Consider the following 22,329-nt stretch of genomic DNA (forward strand, 5'->3'; position numbering starts at 1 on the left):
TATGAGACTCCAGTAGTGCACATGTTGCTCTTCTTGATGCTCCATGGGCTTCTGAGACTGTTCACTTTTCTCAAGAATTTTCTTTCTGTTCCATAGACTTGACAATTTCTCTTGTTCTCTCTTCAAGTTCACGAACTCTCTCTTCCCATTGCTCAAATATGCCTCTGACCCTCTCTAGTAAAATTTTCATTTCAATTCTGTACTTTTTAGATATTTTTGGGTTATTTTTAGTTTTTTATGGCACTTCACTGGCATTTTTGTTTTTATTTTATTTTGTTTGTTTTTCGAGACAGGGTTTCTCTGTGTAGCCTTGGCTGTCCTGGACTCACTTTGTAGACCAGGCTGGCCTCAAACTCACAGCAACCCGCCTAACTCTACCTCCCGAGTGCTGGGATTAAAGGCGTGTGCCACCATGCCAGGCCTGGCATTTTTATTTTATTAATACATTACTTCCCAACTTGTTTATATCCTCCGTTAGTTCTTTAAGCATTTTAAATAGAGCTATTTTGACATCTTTGTCTAGTACATCTACCACTGGGCCATTTTCATATACAGGGTCTATTGATTTATTGCTTCCCTTTATTAGTCACACACTCTGCACTGAGCCAGGCCTGCCCTTTCTTTCTTGGTGTACATATCTACTGACCTGCCATGGTTTCATCTCCCATTTCATTCTGGATGAAGTGCTACTCCCCTTTCACACCCTTTGTGACAATTTGCTGAAAAATGGAGATTTGAGCCTAATAATGGTGTAGCTGGAACTCAGAACCTGCCCCCCCCCCCAAGATCTGAGGTTCTGATTTTTGTCTTTGATGTCTGCAGACAGCCTCTGTGACAAGATCCAGCCTGAAGTGTAACTGTAAACTGTGACGTCCTCTGGTCATGTCACTGCTTTTGAATGCATGGCTCCAAAGAGGAGACAGAGAAAAAAATAAAGTGGGGAATATAGTTTCAGTCCTTTACATACTTGGGAAGTCACTTCATCAAGACAGGGAGGGAAGTGCAGCAATGGGAGACACAGCAATGCCTAGGTCCATAGCTTTGCCAAGATGGACACCCTAAAACACCTTCTTAGAGCCCAGTGGAACAAAGTTAGAAATTAGTAACAAGGAGAAGCTAGGAAATGACAAACTTCAGAAAGTTAAATACCAGGCTCCTAAAACAACCAACAGATTAAAAAAACAAAACAAACAAACAAACAAACAAACAAGGGAAGTAAGAAAACCCTTAAAGGCAGGACAAAACTAACAAGGCAGAATCTGTGCTAGCAGGGAGGCACACAGCTGTAAAAAGCTTACACCAAAACCAAGACAGAGCTCAGATGAACACCTATTTTACAATTTAGAAAAAGCACAACAGAGTAAATCCAGGAGTATCGGAGGATAATAAAGATGAATAGAGAAAAACAAGACACAAATTAAAAATAAATGAGAAAGTCAACGAAACTAAACACTATTCTTAGGAAAAAAAGAAACAACAAAATGAACAAATATTTAGCTAGGTCAGCAAAAAAAAAATGCTTTGAAGAAAACTCAATTATAGTTAAAGTGGAAACACAGTAACCGTTCTATACACCCAATTAATATTAAAAGCAACAGTGTAGGATTAGGGGTGTGGCTCAGGGGTAGAATATCTACCTAGCATGCACACGATCCTAGGTTTGAGCCCTAGTGCTCAAGTGTGCCCACATGTACACACACTCGCACAGAGACTAACTGAAAACAATCAGAAAATGACAAGTGGTGGGGACATGAAGCAATTTGGGACCCCGAGCACTGTTGATGAGAATGTAAGCTGGTGAAGTTGGGGTCAAAACCCTGGAGGCAGCTCAAAAAATTAGAAATGTACTGTCAAGTGATATGGCTCTTCCATGTCTGGGTATGTCTTTATGATATATATATATATTTAAAAAATATTATTATTATTATTATTCTCCCTCTCCAGGGTCTCACCACACAGCCATCTAATAGGAACCTGGGAAAATTGTGCCCAGGCAAATCACAATAAACCTATGGCCAGTGATCTGATGATGCCACACAATTGAGGCAGGACAAACCCACAGCAAGGCACCGCACACTAAGATGGGAGGATCCGCACACAGCAGAGGATCCTAGCTCTGCTCCACTCCTCTGGTACGTAGCTGACAACGGGTGGCGCCAGGGCCGCTCAGAACGGAGCTCCCCGTACCCTGGCCATTTCACTGTCTTCCACACGGACTAGGAAGCTACCCCATGTCTAGCTAGTGTCTATGTCTTAGATCTCTGGTGGGTCTGTGGGAGCCCACGGAGATGCTGCTCATAGTCTGGCCAATCCCAGTGTCGAGGGCAGAGGCTGGGTTCCCAAGTCTGCTCATGTGCAGTATCCCACAATTCCTTCTACGTGTGTGGGGGGTTCCCTAGATCCCTAGATTTCATGATGGTGCAAAAGAGGCTGCCTTAGTGAAGTGCGGGACTGTGTAAAAGGAACAAACAAACAACACCGAAGTCATCATCTGTATTCTAGAAGTCATGCTATCCCCAGCCTCTTAACCCAGTACTTTGAGCTGTGAACAGTCTGGCTACACTGCATTCAGCGACCCCAGAGTCCCTGCTGGGTTAGATTGTAGGTGCTTCTAAGTCTGACCTTATTCTGAGATGCCTCTAGGAGGGCCAGCCTCTAGGAGGGCCGGATATGGCTGGTGTCCTATGCCTGTCTGAGTCTGTGAAAATCCCTATCCCCTTCTCATCCTGGGTTCTGAGAGTCGCATCAGGAAGCTGCTGATGCCAGTAGCATCCCACATCCCACTGAGAGACCTGATGAAAGGCCCCTGCAAAGCAGAGCTGCCTGGGTATGCTGGCAAATCACTGCTGACAGGAAGAAACTCCCTCTCCAGCAGACAAGCTGCCCAAGGGGCGGCAGCCTCCTCTGCTTCTTCCAAGGTCGGTGCCAGCTCCCTGACACCATTTCATTAGACAGAATGTCACTGTCCCCAAGACTGAGGCACAGCTTCTCAGAACGGATGCGTTATGCCCCTATGCTTAGCACCGCTTCCCCCCCCCCCAATCTGGAATACCAGGTATCACCTGTTCCCTGGGACCCCAGGTCCAAGCCCAGGCTCTGGCCCCACCTCTTCCCTCCCTCTAAGGGACCACAGATGCTTTCATTACCTCCCATCTTTGTAAAATAAAGTTTCAAATACCTTTTTCCTTTTCCTTTTTTTTTTCTTCTTGCTAAGTGTGTACTGGCCCTGAAGCCAGAACTACTTAATTGGAAAAAACAACAGTGCAACTTAATCTGGACCTTAAATGTCCCTTTTAAGTGCCTTGTCCCTCTATGGCACTGGCTTCGTGTCCTCGGGTGAGCACAGGCATAGTTCTGGAGTTACCCAAGATTCATGAAGGGACTGCGTTGGCTGTCTCTAGGAGAGGTGTCTCTGAGGGTGCCCTCTGTGCTCTGGGTGTGCCCCAGGGAATCCGAGGGATAGGTAGAGCCCAGGAGTGACAGTCATTATTAACATGGGTCCATACTCATCTTCCGATTCCTTAACCCCTGCTTGGTTGCTCCCTAAGCACCACCGTGGAAGTGCAGCAAGATGAGGCGGCATCTCCTGAGAGCACCTGGCCTACCCACCGGGAGGACCTCAGACTCCCTTCTCTGCTGCCCACGGGGTGACCTTGAAGTACATGTGAGGAACTAGTTCAAGTGGCTGCTACTTTCCCCGTGAGAAATGCCCTTCTCTGAGGCCTGCAGAGAGGCTAACAACAGGTCCGAGTCACAGCGTGTCTTCCCACTGAGGCAATGTAGGTTCCTTTAACCCTTGGGAGGTGTCCTCTTGGCTAGAGATAACTCAGATTTGTTGGAAATAGACGTCTGACTAGACGCCAGGTAGTCTGAAGACTGGGGACATAGTAGAGATCTGGGCCATGAGTGGTCAGCAGAAATCTGTGGGGTTCAGACCAAGAAGAAGCCTGCACCACAACCCAGGCTCTGCCCAACAGAGACCTAGAGGCCACCTGGAGACTAGAACCCCGGGCTGGACCGTCAATTTGGATGGAACTGTGACTCCCCTTTGCCTACCCTGAGGTGCTGCTCCTAAACTCTGTTCCCCCACTTCCCTGTCCAGGCTGGACGCACCACAGGCAAAGAAGCTTACCTGGCTTGGCACTTCCGAGGACAGGCCGTCTGGGCACTTCCGAGGAGAGCCCGGGTCCTGACGGCCCGAGATGCGGGCGCCGAGTGGGTAGGAGGGAGGGGACCCAGGGGCCGCCCGAGACTGAGCGGGAGGGGGAGGAAGCCAGAGGCCTCCCACTTTAACCCTGCCTGGAGCGGGCGGATGCCTGGAAAGCTCGACCGACCACCAGGAGGCGCTGCGGCCCCGCGGATGGGCGGGGTTAGCGGGTGGGGGTGGGGGCGGGGGGGGGGTATGCCAGAGTCACTAAAGAGGGAGTGGAAGAAGGAGCTGGGGGAGGGAAGGAAAGGAAGGAGAGGGGGAGGAAGCGGCCAGGCCAGGACACCGGCAGCGCTGGAATTGGATGCTTTCTGCACACACTAGGACCTGATGACATTTTTTTCCTTAGCAAGTCACTGGGCTCCCAGGCCTCCTAGGTCTTTGCTCAAGTTCCTTCCTCACCTACTGAAAGGAAGGGACCCCAGGACTGGCCTTAGTTAGGAGCTACTCCCACCCTGATGGGCCGGAGTTCCCCGACCTCTGAGTATTTTAAGAGAATGTGGGTGGGATGTGGGGTTGAGCTCCCAAGCACAATGTATGTCTTTAGGGTCCCGTGGACACTGTGTTGCTCTCCAGGTTCTTGGGAGAGAGGGCCCCCAAAAGGGCAAGAGGTAGGAGGAGGGTGAGGGGGCACTGATGTTGCTATATCACCCCTTTCTCTAAGAATCCCGAAGGTAGGCTTTGAGTTGGGCGTGCTCATATCCTTGGCAGGATGCATGGGCAGGCTCTGGCTAGGATCCCCATTTTCCAGCCTGAAGTAGGTCTGGCTAGGCAAAGGGGCTCAACTGAGGGCAGTTCTTAAGGGTGCAGCACAGTGGGGTGCTGAGGCTTACCTCCCATCAGCAGCTGGGCAAATCTCTGATCTAGCTCCACCCCTTCCCCCCGCCCCACCCTCACCCAGGGAGGAACTACTTTTAGTAAGCCCACGCTGGAGATGGCTTCCCTACAGATGGCTTTCCTTGTCTTGGGGGCCTTACCCCCTCTGCCCACTGAAGTTTTGTCATCTCTTTTGATGCCTCAAGCCTGAGAAGTTGGGCCAAGGCGCCTTCCAGGGCGTCTTGTGTCCTTGTGCCCAGCACTCGATGAGGGACAGTGTCTCTTGTGAGGAAGAGGAAGATGCCATTAAGGTGACCACTGAGAGCTGTCCATACAGGTTCCAGTCTGAGAGATACCAGCCCCCGTCGTTTATCATTTGCAGCTCCTAGAACCTGGAGCCCTGACTAGACTATTAGCAGTAGAGCATTGGTCCCCATGCTTTCATGGGCTGCAGCAGCTATTGCAAGCCTCTGCCCTGGAGGCCTTTTGAGTGGGTAGGGTGTGGCGAGAGCCAGAGGTGTGAGTATGTGGAAGTGAGTGTCTGGTGTGTGGTATTTACCACCTCACCTCCAACCGTGACATATTTATAAATCTGAGTGTTTTTGACTGTGGTGGGTGTGCACCTACAAATGAGCATCTGTCTGGATTAGGGTGTGCCTGAGTGACAGCTGCACGGTGGCCGGTGGCCGTGAGCGAGAGGCTCAGGCTTGTGATCTGGCCATGCCAGCCTGCAGCTGATCCTGGCTGTCTTGGCTTCTGTATATTTCCTGCCTTGGCTGCTCTTCAGGGAAAGGACACTGGCAGATCCCAAGATCTGGATCTTTCTAAGGGATTAGTCCTCCAAGACAGCCTAGGAGTGATAAGGCTGTAGTTTCCCCACCAGCCCCTCACAGGGGCCCATTCATCCGAGGCCCCAGTGCCTGTGGCTACCAGGCCTGTGTCTTTCCCAAGCATTGCCAAGCAAGTCTCTAGTCACATCTGAGCCTTGCTTCTCAGAGGACTCCATTAGCATACAGAAGGGCAGCAGGAGCCTGAGAAAGGGACAGCAAGGTGGCCGTTCACTGTCAGAAGAGAACACTGCCTTGCTTGGGGACAGGTAGTCTTTAGCACAAGGTGGAGGGCCAATCATTGGAGGTTTTACCCTGGGGTACACCAGGGGGCACCTCAAAATGTGGCAACATGGGAATTTGAAGGGTGTGGGAGGCAATGGGGTCAGATGATTACTCCTGGGGTACACAGATGCCCTGCAGAGGGAAAACAGGAGACCAAGACACTTTAACAAGCGGGGGTGGGGGCTGGGAGGTGGGGGAGCGGGCGGGCTCCCTCTGATTCCAGAAGGCCTTTTAGGGTCTCTCTAATAGATAAAAGGAAATTGTGCCTCATTCTGGGATGACAGTGAGGACCACTTGGCTCCAGGCACATTTGAGTTGGACATCCATGGAAGCTGCGTATATGGCTTTGTGCATCCCTGCCTCTTGGACCCTCAGTCAGGGTGATCCTTTCTTCCTAAGCCAGCCTTCCCCGCTGTGATGGACAATGCTGAGAGCGTGTTAGGCGCCCCAGAGGAGGACGCCCGACGACTGAGGAGAAAGCCCAGTGTGACCTAACTAGGGACGTGTAGGGACTGAGCAGGCAAAACAGGTTCCGTGTTGATGGAGTTGGAAGAGGTAGCTGGCACATACTCATGGTAGCAGCAAGGTGGTCGTATAATGGGCAGACAGAAAGGAGAAGTAAGTTATTGACCCCTGTTCACCAGGGCGTTTGTACGTTAGGAAAAGGGGGTGCAAGGCAGCTTGACTGGGCCTTAGAGCTGAGTGGACACTGTTTTCTGGAGGCACTCCCTCTTGGAGAAAGGGTTTGTGTTCTTATGTGATGTAAGGAGTCATGGCTGGAAGGATGGGCACAACAGGTTTCGGGTGGGGGAGCGTACGTTCTCTGGTTCTCATTCGTCTGTCCCTAGAATGTGATTGTAATTCACAGAATTGATCTACGGGGGCTTTGTCTTGAGGCAGCAGCTGACTGCACGCTATACTAAGGATTCTAGGCATCCCGTTCCCCACCCCCACTCCCCCCAAAAATTGGCTTGTGTTGATGAGGGCTCTGGAGGGACGGCCCTTCGGCCTTCACTGCCTGTGGAGTGAATGCCTGCTCACATTCCAAAGCCACAGGAGGACTGGCCTGACTTCCTCTTCTTCAGCTCTATTTCCAAACGTTTCATCTCTCTAGTGTGTACTACTGACCTGCCACGAGGTAACCCAGGGTCCACACTGCAGAAGAAGTGCCTTCTGGGTGCCAACTCGTGAACAGTCCTGTGAGGTCTGCCACTGGCTCAAGGATGCCCCCTAGTCAAGTATCTTTCCTGGCTCCTAGGGAGAATTTAGATACCAAAGGCATATGACCTACTCCTCCACCCCCCGGGGTTTGGTCCTATTTCTGGGGAGATAGTAGGACAGTAAGCAACAGAGATATACTTTGCTGTCTGGGAGATCAAATAACGAGTGAAACAAGGCATGCATGCCCTGTGAGGAATAGTGGCTGGACTTGGCTATTGAGCACACTGTCATGCCTACGGAAGGACAAGTAAGCAGCTGGGCATGGTGGCTGCACCCCTTTAATGCCAGCGGAGGCAAGCAGATCACTGTGAGTTCGAGGCCAGCCTGATCTACAAAGGGAGTTCCAGGACAGCCAAGGCTACACAGAGAAACCATGTCTTGGGGAGGAAAGAAGGACAAATAATCAGTTCCTTTGCTCTTTCTGCCCACATGCTCTCAGGCCTGTGACTTCAGTAGTTCTGTGTGGTGAGTGCCAGTGGCTCCCTTGTGTCCAAGACATCGATGGGACCATCTTAGGTATAGGGGTGTCGTTTAGCCTGGATATGCTGAGTATGTTTCAAAGGATGGTCAGTTTCTTTTACTGAGGTACAGAGTTAACCCCCCAACTCCCAGAGCGTCACTCTTTCCCCCTACCCGTCAGGGCCTCCATTTCTCCAAAAACAAAAGCGGAAACCAACTAACAAACAAAAAAAAACCCATCACAAAGGCCCCAGCAGTGACTGAGCACAGGAGCTGCTCCGTGGCACAGCATGGCTATGGTAGAACTGTCTTCTCAGGTCTTGGGTGGCTGGGCCCTTGTGTTTTTTTCTGTTAATTTTACAGCACTGCAGAGGGCAGGGAGAACTTGCACGGAGAGTTGCTTTCGTTTTTTTTTTTTCAGTTGGTCCAGGAGCAGAGGACTAGTTCTCAGGATCCAGGAGGGATGAGGATGCCAGGTGATAGGAAGATGGGGGGCACAAATGCATCCCGGAAGTATCTCAAGAACATTCAGGGAGAAGCCAGTCACAGCTGTGGCCAGGCTCCCTCATTTATGAGGGAGCAAAGGCAGGCTGAGGATGGAGGGTCCTGCAAAGCTCTACTCACACGTCCTAACTAGAAGACCCTGGGTCACAAAGGGCAAGTGGAAGAGGCTACTCTTCTCAGAGTGGGAAGAGTAAGGCTTACTGAATAGGATGGGGTGGGAAGGACGTTCTGTTTTAACTTCCGGTCCAGTAGTACTAATTCCCGCCATCCTCCACCCTCCCACCCTGCCCCAACCACTCCGAGTCCATCTAAACTACATGTAGTTAGATTACAAAATACTTCAAAATATTTATATTTTGACAAAAGCTTCCTCTTCACCAGATGTGCTGTGCTGAGTGGAGGGTCACGTGAACGTCATGTATTTCAGCTCCGTGCTGGCATGGGGAGGCTGTGAGGACAAACCCCATGCCGCCTGGCCCGGCTGGGATGTAAGCATGCTAGCATGGGGCTCCTCTGGAAGGCACCAAGTCCCCCAGGTCTGAGAAAAAGTTTGCCCGTGAGTATTTTGGGTTGTGTTGTGTTATGTTTTGTTTTTTTTAAAGATAGAAACCCATGGATTAAATTGAATTCTCAAACACACACAGACAACTCCAAAGAAATGAATATTTTCAAAGAGCTAGAATAACTAAACATACAAAACCATGTTGAGCAAAGATCAAGTTTTTATGATGACTCAGGGACTCAGAATCACGATCATCAGCCTCACCATCATGACCATTATGGTGGTTTAAAGAGGAAGTGTCCCCTATAAGCTCAGGCATTTGAATGCTTGGTCCCCAGCTGGCGGTGCCGTTTGGGGGAAGGTTATGGGGAGATGTATATACCCTTGCTGGAGGAAGGACATTGCTGGGGGTAGGTCTTGAGGATTTATAGCCATACCTATGTCCAGTGTGTCCTCTGCTTCATGTTTGTGGTGTTAAAGATGTAGTCTCTCAGCTCCCTACTCTGGCTGCCTGGACACCCCCCCTCTTCTCGCCCCCCTCTCTCTGTGGAACCATAAGCCCCCAAAAAAAGTCTTTGCTACTTAAGTTGCCTTTGGCCATAGTATTCATCTCAGAAACATAAAAGTAACTAAAGCGACCGCCATCACTACCCTCACCATCATTGTAACCACTGCCACCATCATCACCACAGTCGTCATGACAACACTGTCGTCAGCATTATCTACCCCATTTTTATTTGTACCATCATTACCTTCACCACCACCCATCACCATGATCACCATGACCATCCTTACCCCATCACCACCACCTTCACCACCGTCTTCATCACCAAGTTCCCCGTGTGCCCGCAACAAGCTGCAGCCTCTGTGGGCCCCAGACATCAGTGTATTATCACAGCCGGTGACTCACATGCTACATAGGAGCCTCATCTGCTCAGAGGAGGGGAAAGGTGAACAAAGAAAGATGATGGGCAGGTCGGGGGACACAGCGAATGAGACACAAAGTGACAGGCAGTGCTGGCAAGAAAGGGTAGGAGAGGAGGATGGAGGCCCGGGAGAGAGCTGCCAGCACTTGTGTAAGCTCATCTCAGAAGTGACAACCTGTGGCTTTTGCCATTATCCACTGGTCCCACTCCAAGGGAGGTTCTACACAAGTGATGACTGCCAGTAGGTGGGTCTTTGGGGACCACTTAAGACACTGCCCACCACAGGCCCCTCTACTGTATTTTGTAGTATGGGTCTGTTGGACACCAATTTTTTTTTTCAATTTTCGTTTGTTCAAACAACTTTTTTATTTAGCTTTCGGTCCTGAAGGATGTTTCTCTAGGTAGGATTTCCAGCTTAGTGGTTATTTCCTTTCTAAGGCATTCCATTGTCTTCTGGCTTCCAGATGTGTGGGAAGGCCTGTCTTTGAAGAAAATGAGCTTTCTGCCTCTGGTTTCTTTGAAGATGTTCTTGTTGGTTTGTGGCAGCCTTGCTCTCATGTCCCTCAGTCTCGTTATTGAACTTGGCTTCCTTGGCGTGTGCAAGTCTAGTTTAGTTTTTTTTTCCCCATTGATGGTAAAACATCTTTTTATTGGTTTTTAGCGATTAACTTCTAAAACTTCACCTCTGCCCATTCTGTACCTAGTTTCCACATCTCCCCATTCTTCCTTATTTATGTATTTATGTATTTATGTATGTATGTATTTATTTATTTATTGTTTTTCCTTTCCCTGCTTCTCCAATTCACTTATTCTTTTTTCTATCACGTCTAACCTGATGTTAACTCTATCAGTCAAGCTCTTAATATTAGCTGTTGCATTATTTACGTGTATTCTTTCTCTGTTTGTCTTATTGTTGCGCGCGCGCGCGTGTGTGTGTGTGTGTGTGTGTGTGTGTGTGTGTGTGTGTTGGCCAAGGGTCAATGTCTTCCTTAGTTACTCTCGAGCTTTTAAGAACTATTCATTTATTTTTTTGTGTATGGGTGTTTTGTCTGCAGATAACTCTGTGTACCACATTCATGCCTGGTGCCCACAGAGGCCAGAAGAGGGTGTCGGATCCTCTGGAACTGGAGTCACAGTTGTGAGACACTATGTGGGCGCTGTCAATTGAACCTGGGTCCTCTGGAAGAATGAGAACATCTCCTCAGGCGGCTGTCTTCTTTTTTGAGACACAGTTTCTCACTAGAGTTCACTGAGTTGGTTGGACTGGCTGACTAGTGAGATCCAGGATCCATCCCCAGCCCACTCCACCCCAACCCCACCCTCAGTGCTGGAAATACAGACACACACTGTTATGCCTGGCTTTTACGTGGGTTCTGGAGAGTCCAACCCAGATCCCATATTTGTACAGCGCGTACTTTATAGACTAAACTATCTTTTCCTCACGTACTTTATTTTTAGCATGTCTGGTTTTTCTTCAGGGTGGTTTACTGATCTCTTACACAGTCTTATCTCACTCCCAATTTTGTGAGGCGCTGATCACACATATTTCAGGGTCTCCTCTGATAACTCCAAAGTCAGGACGACTCATAGTTTCTATTGTCTATTTTTTCATATAGTCTTGTGATTCTATTTCCTGACTTGTCTGGAAAAATTTTTTTTTATTAAATGCAGATAATATGTGTGACCTACTCTAAGAGTGCTATTTGATGTAATCTCCCTTGTCATAGGATTTTGGCTAGCTGGTGCAGATTGTATAAGTCGGCTCAGATTCTCAGTGACTGGAGTAACTCCAATCTAGTCACAAGCTTTCTCTTCTCTTTCAGTGTGATTCTCAGGGGCCCCCAGTGAGAGCTGAGGTGTTTGATGGGAGCCCTCCGTTCTGGTACTGTCTCTCTGCCATTAAGAGCCTGTCAAAGGCTGTGATCAGCTTTTTAAAGGCTTACTGAGGTATACTTAACACAATATCAAGTTCACTGCATTCACACGGGCAATTCAATAATATTTAGTGTGTAGCTATCAGTTTCAGAACATGTTCGTCACCCTGGTAAGGCCCCCACCACCCAGGAAACTCAGCTCTATTTTCTGTTCCGGGATTTACCTTTGGAGTATTTCGTATGAATGGGGCCACATGCCGTGGCCTTGGGTGTCCAACTTCTTCTCAGTGTTTCATTCTGAAGCCTCAGTCATGACAAAGGGATGCCGTGGGTCATCACCAAGGTGTAGCTTTATTCTCTTGGATAAATGCTCTTTAAATTATTATAATATTTTGGTTAATTCCCAGAACCTTGAAAATAGGTTTTGATCTTTTTGTCCCAATCACACTGATTTTTAGGAAGAAAATGGCTGATGGTGACAACTTGCTCTACAAATCTAGAATCTTGCCGTGTGTGTGTGTGTGTGTGTGTGTGTGTGTGTGTGTGTGTGTGTGTTTGTGTGTGTGTTTATACTATGGCTCCTGGGACTGGGAAGATGGTTCAGCACGTAAAGTGTTTGCTGAACAAGCATGGCAACTTGAGGTCAGATCCTCAGCACCCATGCGGAAAGGTGTGGTACAGTGCACCACGGAGCTCCCTGGCCAGCTGGTCTTGCCACATCACTGAGCTTTGGGTTCAACGAAAGACCCTGCCTCAAAATAAAGGAAGACACTTGCTACTGTCCATTGGCCTCTACAGACGTGTACACACATGTGCATTCTTTCCCCTACCTCACCCCCGCCACACCTCTGTCTCTGTCTCTTTCTCATACACAAATGGATCTCTAGAATTTCTTAGAATACAGCCATGTCACCTCTGAAGAATTAGTTTTTTGCTTTTTCCCTTCATATATGTCATGTGCATTTTTCTCAACTAGTGTGCACGATTGAAATCTCTAGCAAGCCACTGATAAAAGAAAGGGGTGAACTTCTTTATATCCCATGAGAGAACAGCTTCTGCCTTTTGTGTTATGATATCAGTCATTGGACTGCTCTTCATGATGTTAGCAAAGTTGCCTTCAATTCCTCACTTTTGTAAACACATGGTGCATTTGGCCAGATGTGCTCTTGGAATTTTACATATTGTAAATGAACAATGGTTCATGAACTCAACTTTATTCTGTTAATACAATAAAAATCCTAAGCCAAAAATTGCATTTGAGACCTAAGGCTGAAGTGCAGTGGTTTAACACTTCCCTAATGTGCATGAGGTCCTGGACTGAACCCTCCGTACTGCAAAGAATGGCTGCATCGTGAGGACAGTCACGGTGTAGAATCCTTTTCATGTAGGCAGTTTTGATTTACTAAGATTTTTCAAGGATCTTTGAATGATGTTGGTCCATGCTGTTCTTTTTAGCATCTTTGTGTAGTTTAGGTTACAAGGCACACTGCTGGACTCAGGAGTCTTGAAAGGTTTCCTTCTCCTCTGTCTTCTGGAAGAGTTCATACAAGATTGATGTCACTGCTTTCTCAAATGTTTCACTCAGGTATGAATTCTTAGCAAATACAGGACTGATTTTTCTTGGGCCAGTTTAGATATCTTGCGTACCTCAAGGACTGTTTCCTTCGTATGAGTTGTCTACGCTTACTGGCATAAAGCCGATCACCATATCTCTTTATTGTTTTTAATGTATGTCAGATCTGTAGTGATGACTCCTTTTGGCTTGCTTGCTTTTGAGTCGGGGTTTCACGATGTAGCCCTGGCTGTCCTGGAACTCACCCTGTAGGCCTGGCTGAACTCAGAGATCCACCTGCCTCTGCTTTCCCTGTGCTGGAATTAAAGGCGTGTGCCCACACCACATGGCTTTGACGACTGTTCAGCTCTATGTGACTAATACATTATTATGCCAGTAGTATGGTGCTTATGGGTTCCAGCATTCCGGCCCTGCACCTGTGATGTTCCTTACATGGTCCAGGTGTATGAATAGCCCAGTTCTGCCCAAGACACTGATGTATTGATCCTTTACCGTGGCTGGCTAACAGTGTTCTAAGGCAGGCTGGCTGGACTGAACTGTGGCCTTTTAATTAGTCTTTTACTTTTTAAATTTTTATTTGATTATTTATTTAGATACAGGGTCTCATTATGTGGTCCAGAGCAGTTTTTTACTCACCACCCTCCTGCCTCACCCTCCTAATTTCTAGAATTATTAATCAGCTAACTAATTAACATTAATAAGCAACTACTACTTTACATTTTTAAATAATACGTGTGTGTGTGTGTGTGTATGTGTGTGTGCGCGTGCACGCGTGTGCACAAATAGTGGGCACTGGTTCCCTCCTCTCCCCATATGAGTCCCAAGGGTTGAACTCAGGTCACCTAGCTTAGTAGCAAGCACTTTACCTACTGACCCATCTCACCAGCCTCAGACTCCTTTCTTTTAAAAATTCAATATAAGTAGAGTTTTAAAAAATTTTCTTTGAAGGTTTTTTTTTTTAAAATCAAGTTTGCCGATTATGTTGAGTTTCCTTATTGTTTGCCTGTTTTTATTTCATGTCCCTGCATTCCTGGGTGACTAGGCCTTCTTTCCTTCCTGGGCTCCAACCTGGTTTGGAGGCCACAGTTCAGGCCAGGCCAGGCTGTCTTCGGAGAGCACCACTGTTGTCCAGCCTGTGTGACAGGAGGGTAAAGTATGGACACATCAGTGCCTTGGGCAGGACTGGGCCAGTCACACACGTGAACCATGTAAGGCACATCACAGGTGCAGGGCTGTGATGTTGGGACTTGTACGCAGGTTCCCCCAGTGCCATACTACTGGCATGTTAGTGTGCGAGTCACATGTAGCCGAACAGGAAGCAAGCCTACATCCTCTGGCTGCGTGAAGACGGGCCACAGAGAGACGCACGGGGCTCATGTCACCAAAGCACGCAAATGGATGTTCTCAGGAAATTAGGAACACTGCCCACACGGGGCCCTAGAACCCCTCTTGAAGTAGAGGGATGCTGCTGGGTCTTCCCATGAGGCTTAGGACTCCAGGATTGGCCTATCCCTCCCCTGCCTCTGTGGTACTAGAAAAAGCAGGAAGGCCATTGTTGGATCACATTTCCTACTGAGGCTCTCCGGAGTCCATGGCTCTTGATAGTTGCACTGTATCTGGGCTTGCTCCTCATGCTGCCTTCCAGCTTGGACTCTGTGGGTTAACATTCTAGAAGATGCTTAGCAGCATAAACCACAGAGAAGGGCCATTCCTCTTTGAGCAGCAGCTTCTTGGCAGGAAGAAAATGTTAAATTGTCTAACAATTTCAAACCCTAAACAGATCCAGATTGCCCGAGGTCTACCAGCCTGGAGACCCAGAGCAAGCCAGTGGCATTGGAGGCTCCTCAGGACCAGCGCGTGGTGCCAAGAGCAGGAAACCAAGGGATCAGAGAGCTGGAAGTGACTTCAAAGGAGCCTGACTCAGGCACTCACAGGGTTTGGGTTTTTCTGGAGTGATTTGAACTGTCACAGACCCTCTTGGATTCTCTGTGAGGTCAGGGGCTCTGAGGGCTGATGTTAGCCTCCTGTGCGCAGCTCTCACCATAGATGCCCAGCTAAAGTGGTGCAAATGTTCTTTACCATGAACACGGGCCTTCTGTGGGCACCGTGTAGGGAAAGGCCGGGGCCAATTGCCCATTTCCCATCCTCACCCAGTTGCAGATCAGGACATGGTGCGGGTCTCTAGCTGTCTACGTCTCCTGCACCTTGGCATTGGTCCTACTGAGATTTTGTAGCCAGGGCAAACCAGCTACAGCAGGACTTAAGACCAGCTTCTCCTGAGACCATAGCCTTAGCAGCTGCACAGTAGACAGGATCACGATCTACCTTGCAGAGGTCCACAGAATCCACTCGGTGCCTGTGTCCTCTGATCGCCCCCACCACGTACTGTAGGGAATTGAGAGACAGAGCCCCCCAACTCACGGGCTGTTTTACCTGGGGGCAAGTCTCACACTCCCACTGTGCCCCAGTGCTCTTATGCCTGTGAGATGGACTCATACGCTCTGTGAGTTTGTACACAGAGTGCAGGCATTTGTGGCTATCAGCTGCTCTCTCTGGTCTGTGTGAGGAGGCTGTGTGCATCAGATGACACTCAGCTGTGGGATTTCTGCTATTGCTCAGTCCTGACAAAGCTGGTCCAGTTAACCCATCAGCCCTTGAAGTTGGGGTGTATGCTTTTCCAACCCTGGTGTGCATGTGTGCGTGTGTATTCTGGGCTCTTCAGAATGTCCTGTCTTAAGCCTCCCTGCTACTTGAGGTTCTGAGTAAGGAACACTGGGAGCTTCGGCAACAGAGATAGGGTGCCTGTCAGTCCCAAGACCCCCACCCCCACCCCACAGCAGAGAAGGGACTTTTCTCCTTTCCCTCAGTGTCTAGCCACCATTTCTTACCCTGGCTATGTGGTTTCTACAGGGATAGAGGAACCTTTCAATCCATCCCTTAGCCTTCTGTGGGCAGCTAGCTGCCTGCCCCCACTCCCCACCCCACCCCCACCCCCACCCTGATCTCATAAGTGGCAGTTTCATTACTCAGACAGAATGTTCCAGAGATGGCTTTCTCCAGGTACATGAGTCATAGCACACATTTCACGAAGGAGTCTGGGCTTCTAGTGTGTAACTGCAGTAACGGTTAAACACAGGTTTTCTCCTCAGCAGACTCAGAGGGGAGCAGAGTTCGGATTATGGTGGAGACAAAGAAAGCATACAGGCGGCTAGAGTGTCCAGCCCCGTCGGTTGTCAGAGATTATTAGCACTTTACCCCAGCATTCTGGGGGGTGGGGGTGGTGGGAGGGGATCTCTGGTTTCTGTTGACTCACACTGTCTCATGGTCTCCTCTGGGACAGCATTCAGTTCTCTCCCATAGCGAGGGGAGCTTGCTTAGCCACTGCACTTTGCACCTCCCAATTCTCCTCTGCCCCCATGTCTTGCTGTGTGGGACTACAGTTTCCATGTAGTTTATCTTGAGATAGGGACCCATGTCATGATAACATGAATTCCACAGCATCTCTGGTGGGGATACCTAAAACATCAGCAGGACCTGATGCTGGGGGTGGGGGGGGTTGGCAGCTGGTATGATGCCAGGACCATGTGGATGGAGCCAAGTGGGGCCCTAGCTCACAGCCAGCCAGAGGACATAGCCCCACAGCTGTGAGTGGACAGCCCTCAGGGAACAGATCCCAGGACCCTGGCCAGGGGAACTGTCGCGGAGGAAGCTGGTCTCTGTGGCCATTTGTTCTACAGCTAGAGCGCTCGTTGCTGCTGCTCCAAGGGCCCCAGCAACGCTCGTGAGCCCTCCCGGGGTTCCACAGTTCCCTTTCCTTCCAAGGCAGCCTCACGGCCACCACGCTGTGGGTCAGTGACTAGTTTAAGGTCTGGATGAACGTGCCCTAGCACTTTGCCCACTTGTAGGCCAGCTGTGCCTGATGCCACTGCCTGGGCCTCTCGGTCCAGATGAGAAGCTCCTATGGCTCAGAGCTAGGAAAACTGAAGTCATGTAGGCAAGACAATGTCTGCACCAACCTCCAGGGTGCAGCAGGGGTGGGGACAGGGTGCTGGGTAAGCTGGAAGCAGGTTGCACAGCTCAACTTTGGTGTTCCCCATATACATCCCAGGGGACAGCCACAGCAGGGGATCAGAGAGGATTCCCTCCCCAAACATTCTGTAGGGTCCAGCGTCCCCTCCCAGAGTTGAAATAGTGGGAACACTCCAACCACAAGGGCTGATGGCTTTAACTACACCAGGATTGATTGACAACACTAATCCTTTGGCTAAAGATATCCCCACTGCCAAAGTAAGGGATGCTTTGCAATGGGGCTGAGGCAGAATAGCTGTTCCTGCTGTGTTTTCCCCAAAGCTCCTGGCAAGGGTCTGGGATAAGACATTGGAGTCCCTGCATTGGATTCTGGGATCCTGGGTCCAGGGCAGCCATGTACAGCTACAGGAAGACTCCTATGTGTGTGGTTATGCATTTATAAATATTTTTGGTGTATGTGTGTATGTATGCATGCATAACACGTCTGCACATGTATATATATACACACACACATGTAAGTAGGACTCATATAAGCATAAACATGTATTTCAATGCATATATGTTTCACACAAATGCAAAGCTCTGCCTATGTGAGCATATACATGCACACACATGTACATATATTGCATATGACAAACATATAAACATCCATGCACATAACTGCCTTCTAATAAATGTGTGAATGTATGTACATACAGGCTTGCATGTATGCATGTTTATGCAGTCTCATGTACACATATTCATGCATAGGTTCATATGTACATACATGTGTGTGTTTAAATGTATCCAGGTGCTCTTGACTGGGATGAGTCATCCCAGAACTGGGCTGGATGTGTGTGGGAAACTTTCTAGAACACACCAGCTAGCTGAGATCAGCTGTGCAGCCAACACATGTCAGCCAGGCGGAGCTGGGGTCTCACAGGAAGTTAACCTCCTTCTTAGAAGTCCTCGAGGAGGGAACAGGATGTGCTGCGTGAGAGAGGGTGGAGCGGTGCTGGCTTTTTCTGAGTCACACACGCAGACTGTTTCCAATTATGTGTTCAGCCAGCACAGAAAATGTCATGTAGGGACCTCGTAGTCCGCAAGAGCATGCTCAAAGCTTTACCTACTCCTCAGACCCTCAGTCCACACAGTAGCACAGAGAGCCCAGGGCTCAGCCAGGCTGTGGTGTGGCTGTTGTTCCCAGAGCCATTGGCCTCCTGGTTCTGACCTCACATTTAGGATTGTCTGCCTGAATACTGGGGACTTGTGATGCGCTGGTGGCTTGGTGGCTGCTCCCACCATGATGATCATGAGATTATGAGTCTTGGGGGTGTCTCTCCACACCCCCAGCCCCACCCCACTCCCCAGGCCTGCTCTGTTCCATTCTCAGTGGTGGCAGAGCATGCTCTTCTTCATGCCAATGCAACTCACTTACTGGTAGTTATGTCTCCATCCTTGGGCCAATGGTAGCTTGGTCTGTACCCTGAGGACCCTTCCAACGGTCCCCAGAGCACCCAGGCATGGAGATATAGGTTCTCTGTCTAGGCAAATCCTCAGCTTCCCAGGATCCTTTTACTACCACTTCTGGGGTCCTTCAGGGATGGCAGGGATGCTCCTAGGTAGCCCTGCTGTTAGGACATCAGCTCTGCTCATTTTTTTTTTGAGACAGTGTCTCTCTGTGTAGCCTTGGCTGTCCTGGGCTTACTTTGTAGACCAGGCTGGCCTCGAACTCACAGCGATCGCCTGCCTCTGCCTTCTGAGTGCTGGGATTAAAGGCGTGCATCACCACACCCGGCTTAAGCTCTGCTCATCTTTGAGGTCACTATGTCACCTCCCAAAGTTGCCATCTCTGACTCAGTCCGTAGAAAGACAAGATCTTTCTAGAATCTTCCATACCTGCCCAAGGACCTTCGATTCTCTTCCTAAGACTTGAAATCATGAAAGTTGACACAGGCCCATTTCTTTTCTCTTTGAACCGGCTAGACCCAGGAGGTCGGGGGGGGGGGGCGGTAGGGGGAGGAGGGAGGGAAGGAGGGTGCTGTTGAAGGAGCCAGCTGCAGAGAGACTCCAGGGACTGCGGACTGCATACCACGGGTAAGGCAACAGCCTGTATCATGGAGCCAGCGACTTCAGCGCCTTCTGTACAGAGTAGGCACTACCCATGTGGTTTATAGCTGCCATCGACTCACCCACACGTCCCTGGCAACGCTCCCTCCATTCCTTTAAGTGCTCACTATGTGGTTCATGCTTCTTGTCCCTGCATTAGGTTTGATGATGGCTAAGCTGCAGGGCTTGCTGTTCCAGAACAGTGGTGCTCAGCCCTCTCCGGGGGCCACATATCAGATATCCTGCACATCAGATACTTACACTGGGATTCATAACAGCAGCAAAATTACAGCTATGAAGTAGCAATAAAATAATTTTATGGTTTGGGGGTCAGCACAACATGAGGAGCAGTATTTAAGGGTCGCAGCTTTAGGGAGGGTGAGGACCGCTGGTCTAGAATGTCATTCTCCAAAGATGTCCTCTGCCTGGTGGGTGTTCCTTCTCAGCACACTCAGGGTTAATCCTTTGCCTCAGGCCCTCTGGCTCCTTGGAGGTCACAGTAGTCAGGTGGGTGCCACTCTGTGAGTAATCTACGTGTGGCATTCTGCAGGCACACTGTGGTGTTTGTGGAAAGTTAACAGCTGGGCCATTCACTTGCAGTCTGAGCTTGACTTACCCTGTATCAGCTAGGTTTATATCAACTTGATTTAAACTAGAGTCATTTTGGAAAAGGAAACCTCAATTGAGGAAATGTCCTCCCGAGATTGGTCTATGGGAAAGCCTGTGGTGCAGTTGTCCGATTGGTGACTGGTGTGGGTAGGCCTAGATCACTATGGGTGCTGCCACCCCTGGGTGCTATAAGAAAGCAGGCTGAGCAGGCCTGAAGGCAACACCCTTCTACGGCCTCCTCTTCAGTTCCTGCTCTGATTTCCCCGATGATGGATTATAAGGTGTATGGTGAAATAAACCGTTCCCACCCCAAGTTGCTTTCTGGTCATGGTGTTTTATCACAACAGCAGAAATCCAAACCAAGACAGAAATTGGTACTAGGTCATGGGGCAGTGCTGTGACAGACTCGATCATCTTTTGGGAAGGATTGTGGAAGGACTTTGGAACTTAGGGCTGGAGAAACCATTAGGTGTTCAGAACTTAAGGAGCTGTTGTGGGAACTTAAAAAATAAAGGCACATGTCTTTAATCCCAGCACTTGGGAGGCTGAGGCAGGCGGGTCTCTGAGTTCGAGGCCAGCCTGGTCTACAGAGTCCAGGACAGCCAGGGCTACACAGAGAAACCCTGTCTCAAAAAACAAGAAAGAAAGAAAGAAAGAAAGAAGAGAGAGAGAGAGAGAGAGAGAGAGAGAGAGAGAGAGAGAGAGAGAGAGAGAGAGAGAGAAACACTACTGGGGTCTTGGAGGGGAAGACTGTTGAGAGAAATGCAGGTGATGGGGTCCTGACTTGTGAAGTGCCGGAGAGAAGTTTGCAGAGTCCCTCAAAAAATCTATTGGGATTGTTAGGTACTTTGAATTAAGATCTTGTGGGTGCTTGTCATCTGGGGATGGTGAATCAGCTGAGATGAAGAAGAGACCAGAATCCCTGAGGCAGAATCTCCTGAGAAGTGCTTCTGCAGGGGCAGTACACAGAGGCTGTGGTCCAGAGGTGACCAAGGCTGGACCTCATGCCAGGAGCTGAACTTGGGAATGTGTGACAGTCACCCAGGTGACACTGGATTTAGAAAGCATGAAGGAGTCATGGAGAGCAGTGGAGGCTTGGCACTCTGTGGGATGGCTGGAACCCCTGACGAGAGTCCAGAAGAAGCCATTAGTGTCGGTGCAGCCTGGGTTACAGGCAAAGCCCCAGGACTGAAGGGTTGAGAAAAGTCCTTTCACACCATATGGCAGGATCAGAGTCCCAGAGGAGAGCTTAGGGGATGTGACTGGAGAAAGTGCAACCCAGCTGCAGAAGAAGACCCTAACAGTCTGGAGACACCAGCATCATGGGACAGTCACCAAGGACAGCACAAGTCATGGAGGAGAGTGGGCCTGAGCTATGAGACGTGCCATGCCTGCGGATCTACATGACCACGAGTCCCAGACGTTGGACACCGAGCTGTTTTAACAGTATTGGAGCATGGCTGTGCTTTGTTCGGATTGTGACTGTGCCCTACTTCTTCCCTTGGGAGTTAGAAAGTGTGTGAGGTTTTCTCTTGTTTTGTTTTGTTGTTGTTTCTTTCTTTCTTTTCTTTCTTTTTTTTTAAAAACAGAATCCTAAAGTTGACATATTTTGGAATTTCAGAGAGACTTTGGCTATTTTGAAAACACTGAGGTTTTAAAGTGTGTGGGACTTCTAAAGTTATTTATGTTTTATACTGTGATATTAATATTAGTGAGATCTTGGGAATGACCAAAAAAGTGGGGAGGGGGGGAAGGTTATGGATTAATAAGTGATGTGTTGCTGGGCGTGGTGGCGCACACCTTTAATCCCGGCACTTGGGAGGCAGAGGCGGTCCAATCTCTGTGAGTTTGAGGCCAGCCTGGTCTGCAAAGAGAGTTCCAGGACATTCACGGCTGTTACTCAGAGAAATCCTGTCTTGAAAAACAAAAACAAAAAAACAAAAACAAAAACAAAAAAAAGTGTTTGTGTGTCAAGCTGACAAGGGCTCAATTGTTCAATTGTGCTGGTTGGTTTTTTTGTTTTTTTGTTTTTTTTTGTCAAATGAAAACCTAGACATATCAGGGAAGAGGACTCTTAACTGAGAAAATGTCTCCATAAGATTGACCTATAGGTAAGTCTGTAGGACATTTTCTTAATCAGTGATTGATGTGGGAGGGCCCAGCCCATTGTGGGCAGGTGATGCCCCTGGGCAGGTGGTCCAAGGGTGTATAAGAAAAAAGACTTGAGAAAGCTAGGAGGAGCAAGCCAGTCAGCAGAACTCTTCCTTGGTTCCACATCATCTCCTGCCTCCAGGTTCCTGCCCTGAATTCCTTCAGGGATGGACTGTGCAGTGGAACTGTGCGCTGAGGTAAACCCTGTCCTCCCCAAGTTGCTTACCGCCGTGGTGTTTCACCTCAGCAAGAGAAACC

At 49.0% G+C, this 22,329-nt stretch overlaps 1 protein-coding gene across 2 annotated transcripts in view; it reads right to left on the reverse strand.

Annotated features, from left to right (window-relative positions):
* The window catches only part of COL6A2 (collagen type VI alpha 2 chain), a 29,276-nt gene extending 24,985 nt beyond the window's left edge, over positions 1-4,291 (reverse strand). For both annotated transcript variants that reach the window (XM_084752000.1, XM_084752001.1), the window contains exon 1: positions 4,133-4,291. The gene's annotated coding sequence lies outside the window, so the exon portion shown is untranslated. The remainder of the gene's footprint in view (positions 1-4,132) is intronic.
* Positions 4,292-22,329: the final 18,038 nt, after the last annotated feature.

The sequence above is a fragment of the Acomys minous genome (genome assembly GCF_964271855.1).
Source record: "Acomys minous genome assembly, chromosome: 13".
In the NCBI taxonomy this organism is placed as follows: domain Eukaryota; kingdom Metazoa; phylum Chordata; class Mammalia; order Rodentia; family Muridae; genus Acomys; species Acomys minous.